The following is a 7,640-nucleotide window of genomic DNA, read 5'->3' as shown; positions in this document are numbered from 1 at the left end:
CAGTGGGAGCCCCGCGTACCGCAAAAAAAAAAAGAATCCGCCTGCCAATGCAGGGGATAGGGGTTCGGGCCCGGTTCAGGAAGATCCCACATGCCGCGGACCAACGAAGCCCGTGTGCCACAACTACAGAGCTTGCACTCTAGAGCCTGCGAGCCACAACTACTGAGCCCACATGCCACAACTACTGAAGCCCCTGCGCCTAGAGCCCGTGCTCCGCAATAAGAGAAGCCACCACAATGAGAAGGCTGCGCACCACAAGGAAGAGTAGCCCCTGCTCGCCACAACTAGAGAAAGACCGCGCGCAGCAATGAAGACCCAACGCAGCCAAAAATAAATTAAAAAAAAAAAAAAGCTAATCACTTAGAGACTATAAAAAAAATGAGCACACATTTGACATTAGTACTATGGGTTCTTTTGGCTCCTATGTGTCTATTCTACTGGGCTTCATCCCACTGTAGTGTCTAATTATTATTGATAGCTTATCAATCCCATTATGAATTGGTTAATGGAAGTGAGAAACAGTGATAGAAGAATGAGAGATACTTGCTTAAGTGGTCTCGACAGAACATCACTTCCAAATAAAAACCAAAGCTGCCAGAGCTCATGACTGCCTTGTGCTGTGATGGCAATAGATGATTTTCATCATTTTAAAATGATGAAAAGAAATAAGGAGCTAAGTAAAGAAATCAGCCTCAATGGAGAAAACACTGCGGGAAGATCAGACACAAATCTGTGACCCCCTTCTCTGTAGGACCCTAATTGGAATGTGCTTCTGATTTCCATTTGCCAATCACCATCAATTCCGTCCTCCAAGACCTGAGTCAACACTCATCTCCACCAATGAACTTTCCATGACTTATTTCATGCCTCTGATGCCATAATCAATGCTATATGTGAAAAATACTGCTCTTCTGTTACTATGACATCGATTACTAAACACAGGAAACGTTTATTGAATGCACAACTACTGTTCAAAGTCCCCTGCATGTTTTATCCCCTCTAATCTTCACAGCAAAACTACGAGGTGAAGAATATTACAACTTTCATTTTAAGAACAACCAACTTCAGATGTGGAGAGCTTAGGTCACTTGGTTGTTCAAGGCCACACAGCTGGTTAGGGGCAAGGTCAGGTTGGAACCAAGAGCTAGAATTCTTCTTCTTTTTCTTTTTGTGACTAAGTGTGGTCTTAGTTTATTTATTTAAAAAATTTTTATTTTATTGTGGTAAGAATATGCAACACGAGATCTACCTTCATAAAATTCTAAGTATACAATACAGTAGTGATGACTATAGCTGTGACGCTGTACAGCAGATCTATAGGGCTTATTCATCTCAACTGAAGTGTATGCCTGTTGGTCAGTGACTCCTCATTTCCCCTTACCCAGAGTCCCTGGCAAGCGAGAGTCCACTCTTTGATTCTGTGAAGTTGACTCTTTTAGACAGCTCATGTGAGAGGTTTTTTGCATACTGCACATTTTCTTCTTTTTAAGGCCGAACAGTATTCCACTGTGTGCACACGCTGCGTCTTCTTTATCCATTCATCTGTCCACTCACCTGACGGACACTTAGGTTGTTTCCACATCCTGGCTATTGTGACTAATGCTGCAATCAACATGGGAGTGGCTATCTCCTTGAGGTCCTGATTTCCATTCTTTTGGATAAATACTCAGAAGTGGGACTGCTAGATCATATGGCAGCTCTATTTTTAATTTTTTTGAGGAACTTCCATACTGTTTTCCATAGCGGCTGCACCAATTTGTATTCCCACCAACAGCGCACAAGAGTTCCAGTGTCTCCACATCCTCCTCGTCCACACTCGTTATCTTTTCTTTTCGATAATAGCCATCCCGACAGGTGTGAGGTGATATCTCATCATGGTTTTGGTTTGCATTTCCCTGATCACGAATAACGTGGAGCAGTTTTCATATGGCTGTTGGCCCCGTACATGTCTTCTTTTAAGAAACGTCGGTCCCAGTCCTTAGCCCACTTTTTTTTTTGGGTACGCGGGCCTCTCACTGTTGTGGCCTCTCCCATTGCGGAGCACAGGCTCTGGATGTGCAGGCTCAGCGGCCATGGCTCAGGGGCCCAGCCGCTCCGCAGCATGTGGGATCTTCCCGGACCGGGGCACGAACCCTTGTCCCCTGCATCGGCAGGCGGACTCTCAACCACTGCGCCACCAGGGAAGCCCCCTTAGCCCACTTTTAAATTAGGTTGTTATTTTTTTCGCTGTTGGGTTGTCCAGAGCCTGCACTCCCTTTTAATTACTAGCTACACAGCCCCCTCCTACCCGCGAGACTGAGAACGTAAGGCAACTGAGACTGTTCCTGCTGCTTCCACCAGGGGCACAGCTGGTGACGGTGGTCTCCTCCAAGGGTGGGCCGTGGGGTCGTTCGCATGGACAGCTGTCCCAGCTGATGGAGGTGACAGCTGCCAAGCCGGCCACCTGCACAGGCGTGCGCACAGCTCGCTATGCTGTTCCCATTCCCTCTCCACCCAGCTAGAAATAAATACAAGGCCGACGGCTTTTAACCAGCCCTTCATGTGAAAAGAGGGGCCAGGCGACGATGCCACCAGGCCAGTGTGCTTCTGATGTATCACGTGGCTTCCAATTTAAAGTCATTAGTGAGAACCAAAAAAATCTACATTTTAAATTGGGTGCATACATTACGTTCGCGCTACATTATCCACGTTTATATCTATGTGTATGTCTCTCAACATACACACACACATATCCGTGTCACCATTACAGTCACGTTTTACATGACTACCTTCTGGAGAAATCTGAAACAGGACCTAGAAGGAGCAAAGGGTGGCCCCAGTCCTCACGCATCACGCACAGCAGCAGGTATTCACTCTCCCTCCACCTCCTGCGCTCCAGCCTGCGAGTCTCTCCGGATCGCGCTGGGTCCATCCGCTGGGCATGGCTCTGCCCTGTGCTTCCCAGCCCGCTCCTGCCCTCCACCCTCTGCCCTGCAGAAGGCAGGGAGGACACCACGAAGTCACTACATGTCTGTGAAAGCTTTGTAACGTGCGGCAGTGTTAGGACAGGTGGCTGGGGACAGTCCGGTGCAATGTCTCCTCTTCAAAACACAGCGTTTTCATAAAATGCACCCCCTTAACCACTGGGGTGTTTTTTTTTTTAAAATAGATTTATTTATTTATTTATGGCTGCGTTTGGTCTTCGTTGCTGCGCACAGGCTTTCTCTAGTTGTGGTGAGCGGGGGCTACTCTTCGTTGAGGTGCACGGGCTTCTCACTGCGGTGGCTTCTCTTGTTGCAGAGCACGGGCTCTAGGCGCATGGGCTTCGGGAGTTGTGGCTCGTGGGCTCTAGAGCGCAGGCTCAGTAGTTGTGGTGCACGGGCTTAGTTGCTCCGCAGCATGTGGGATCTTCCCAGACCAGGGCTCGAACCCGTGTCCCCTGCATTGGCAGGCGAATTCTTAACCACTGAGCCACCAGTGAAGCCCCCCACTGGGGTGTTTTGAACGTAACCCTGTAATAAAGATGCAGTAGAGTTCCCTCGACAAAACATCCTCTGTTCATCTGTGGGGTGTAACTTAACACCGCAAAGCAACGAGCCCTCCAAATGGCACTGTGAGTCGGGTCCTTTGCTTCTTCCCTCGAGCTTGACTCTGATGCCACTCGCACAGCACAATGTCGGCCTAAGTGGGCGTGTGCGCTTTCCCACTGGTAAGTGGATGTTAATTTTTCAGGCTGTCTTTTGAGCAGCAGTACATCAGCTTCCTGACTGTGCCTTTTCTATAGTAATTTCTCTATAGATTTTCAATTTAGTGTAAAGAAGAACATTTGGGGTCACATTTCTTTTTGCGTAAACATTTTCAGAGTGATCCCTGTTTAAAATACTTAGTGATCCTGATGAATCAATCTTCTACCGAAGTTCACATTTTCGTCACATTAACTGTAACACACTCCCAACGTGCTGCAGAATATAGCAGTGCCCTGATGACCTAAGTAATGAACCCCGTCCACCAGAAATAGATAATTGAACGAACAGATAAATGAATGAATAATGGAGACTGGGCAAAATGATTTCTAATTGATCAGCTGAAATGAGCCACTCTGGTCACACACTTTGGAAGACTGTATGATGTAGCCTCATGGCCTCTAAAAGACAGTTTCAGCACAAGGCAAGGTTGGCAGAAGGGTCTGAATAGTAAGACGTGCACCCATAAACTTTCTCCAAGGAAAGTTCAAGGGAGAAACGATAGCTTATTCAGCACGTGTGGACAGTCAAATGCTCCTCTGATCAAAGTCATTTAAATATATTTAAAATAGGACTGGTTCTACTTCCTAATCCTGGGGGACCCAGAAAAATACCTGTTTGCTATCTTTAGGCAAATTCTCTAGCCATGACCACAGGGCCCCCTCGTCCAACATCGAGAAAGAGGAGGCTGCTGGGTCTTCCTTGGCCTCCTCACTTTTTCAAATCTTCTTAAAGAATGAGAAGAGCTGACTTCTGCCCTGCCTGCTGCTAGAGCCCCAGCACTCTGACCAATCAATGCCTCGCCCCAGTCAGGGCTCAGTGAACGTACCCTGGACTCTCCCACTGCCCTGGCCTGGTGCCCTGCACACAGTGGGTGTGACCATGGGTGTGGGCATGGTGGTGGTCAGAGGAAGCACAGGACACAATTTATAATGTGTTGAATTAATGACTGAAGAGAAATCAATTATTTCTGCCGGTAATTAAGACTGCCATTTCCTCAATGTCACAGAACCTGAATCCTAATTCTGCTACTTAGAACTTTGTCAATCTGGGCGAGTCACTTACCTTTCTTGGGCCTCAGTTTCCTCATCTATCAAATGGGACTACAACTACTGGCCTTGTCTATTCCATCGAATGATGCACAGGAAGTGCAGGTGAGAACACCTGGGGAATGTTTGTTATGACTCCCCTCCTCTCTAACTCACTCGCCCCCAGCCTGCCCCATGCTCTGGAGTCCTCCTTACAAGGAGGACTTGCTGACCATCCACCTAATCTGGCAACGAACAGTGCCACGTACTGGGGGGCAGGAATGATAATTTTGCTTTGGCATTCTTCTGAAAATTCTAGGCAATTATCAGCTGGTCCCAGAGATTTAGTGACAAGCTTAGTCCTAAAAAAGGTGGATTTACTATTATTTGTCTCACGTCGGCTCTAAAAGACGCTGCCATGTGGTCCGTGCTCACCGCCCCTGTGAGCATCACCCCCCCCACCCCTGCTCTCTGGCTGCTGTGTTGAGGCTGAGTCACGTGATGGGGAGTGATCGGCATTTCAGGCAGAGTCACAGGGCTAGCACTGGGGGTGAGCTGCAAATAGGAAATGAGGTCAGGGACACAGAAGATCAGAATCGAGATGCTCACGGCTGGGAGAAATCAGGTTTGGGAACAAGAACGGTCAGGATCTAGGAGCGAAGTCTCCATGGTTCACACTGGAGCACTGACAGGTAGAGAAGTTTCCAGCTGGAGGGCTGCACCTGGGGGCACGTCCTTGTTTTCCCAGGACTGATGCTTTCCCACCAGCTCCTCAGCAGCTCCTGGCAAAGCTGGCCATGCCCACCTAAGGAGAGACCCTCAAATCTCCCTTTCCAATCTGAAGTCCCTTCTTTCCTTGCCTCCCCCTTTCTCTCTGATCAGCGGCCCCATGTGCTCTTGATCCCTTCTGCCCACCTCTGAGGCTCCGCCCACCACCTATCTCGCTGGAATTTGCAGTCTCACCTCCTCTACCCACTGTCCACACCCATCAGGACCTTTGACCTTGAAACGCCTCCTCTCCCCTGCTACTTCCTCAAGCTACTTCCCCTTTGCATCCCCACAGGCCTCTGCTAGCTTCCAGGGGCTGATATTCTGTTTTATGTTATGATGATTTGCAAGCATCTTACCTAGCTTATTACCCTGCAAACCTCCTGAGGACAGAGGCTGTCCACCTTATTTATGTAGCACCTGTGGTTCCGAGCGTAGTATCTTACCAGTGGGGCCAGTGTTAAAGTTTGCCATAATTCTGATATCTAAGAATGAGTAATCGTATTTCCCTGTTTTTTTTTTCTCATTACAAAATGCAGTCACATTAACGTGGTCACATTACACGGCGGGTTTGCTATGAATAAAATAGCTACTGGTTTCTGTTTGATCCTCCTCAGACTCAAATACACTTGCCTGTCTTCCTGGGTCCTAAAACATTCTTTAAGGATCATTTGAGCCCTCCAGAAAACACTATCATCCCATTCTGTGCGCCTCCCCTCCCACCTGTGCGCAGCCGACACATGTCTTGATTACGCGCGGGCCTCAGCCTGCAGCTTCCCCCATTTGGCGGAACCTCTCTGGTGTGTTGCGTTCCCCTGGGCAGGCCGTCCCCTGCGCTTTCCACTGTATGAAGCTCTGGTACTCAGCAGCCCACTGTCGCTGTCTGTGGTTGTCGCTTACACACGCACCTGGCAGTCAGCTCCTTCCCTGCCCTCCCCTACATCTTGACTCATTTGTGGAGTCACCAAGGTCCTCACATGCTGTCAAGTACCCCAGTTCTCTTCTTTCTGGGCCCCGGAGCTGCTGCGGAAGCAGCCTGTGCTTTGGCTCGCTTTGCGCTCACGGCCCCGGCAGCGGCCTGACAGGTGGAGAGATGGCTCTCTCATCCTCCTTCTCCTCAGACCCACTATTCAATTCTCTCTGGAGCACAGAGGTTGAGATTCTGTGTCAATTCAAATGTCAAAATGATATTCCAATCTAGTCAGTTGTCGGATTTTAAAATCACCTTTTTCCAGTTGTGGCAAAGGGCAAAGGTTTCTGGTCCTTCTCGTGCCTGATGCTACAGATGTGTGCACGAGCTGCTCCAGGCCAGGGGCCGGGCCGGAGCCAGCCGGGAGGAGCCTTTCTCTTTGGGGAGGACAGGCGAGGCACGAGGCACTGGGCAGGACGGGGTATTGACTCAACTTGGGACTGTCCTCCAAAAGGAAACTGAGCCCAGTTCTGGAACAGGCAGCCTGGGAATGAAGCACTGAGCCCCATGCCCCCGGCCCCGTGGCCCCTCTAGCGCCTGGCCCAATGCTAGGACCAGAAATGCTCCACGATATGCTTCTCTGAGACACACTGAAGCCTAGGCTGGGCCACTAAAGAGGATACTGGAATGAAAGATACACTAGCCCTATCTTGAGAAGATAAGACACTGAGTTCATTATAAAGATGGGAACGGGATGCCCCATGCAGGAAGAAATAGCTGTAGTGAGAATGTTTGAATCATTCTATCTGCACATCTTGTAATGATTTTAAGTGTAGGAATTTATTATCTAATCAAAAGGGTTTGTGATTATAATCAGAGACATTGTATCCAATCAGGAATTAGTAATTCGGGCCTAACTGTTAAAGTTAAGCTTCACATCAGGTCATGGGATGTGCGCTGACTGGCAGCGTGGGGCAGGCCTCCCTTCCCAGCTCCTGGGTCCCAAAGGGAGGGGCCAGCAGGTTGGGACTGTGGATCTACAAGGTCCCGAGGTCCGGGGGTGCTGAAGGCCAGGAGACCGACCGTTCAGAGGGGCAAGTTCCAGGGGACCATCAGACAGCCCAAGCTCACACCGCACTCCGTTGCAGTCTGGCTGGAAAGTGTAGAGAAGAGGCTCTGGCACTAGGGTGAACAGTCTCGCAAATATAATAA

General features: G+C 49.1%; 1 protein-coding gene across 1 annotated transcript in view; it reads right to left on the bottom strand.

Annotated features, from left to right (window-relative positions):
• The window catches only part of HIPK2 (homeodomain interacting protein kinase 2), a 124,793-nt gene that overhangs the window by 13,382 nt on the left and 103,771 nt on the right, over window positions 1-7,640 (bottom strand). The gene's annotated exons all lie outside the window — the stretch shown is intronic.

Source organism: Neophocaena asiaeorientalis, unplaced genomic scaffold (genome assembly GCF_003031525.2).
Source record: "Neophocaena asiaeorientalis asiaeorientalis breed wild unplaced genomic scaffold, Neophocaena_asiaeorientalis_V1.1 scaffold598, whole genome shotgun sequence".
Taxonomy (NCBI): Eukaryota; Metazoa; Chordata; class Mammalia; order Artiodactyla; family Phocoenidae; genus Neophocaena; species Neophocaena asiaeorientalis.
The sequence above is the reverse complement of the archived record's forward strand: the minus strand, read 5'-3'. Positions and strand labels throughout refer to the sequence as shown.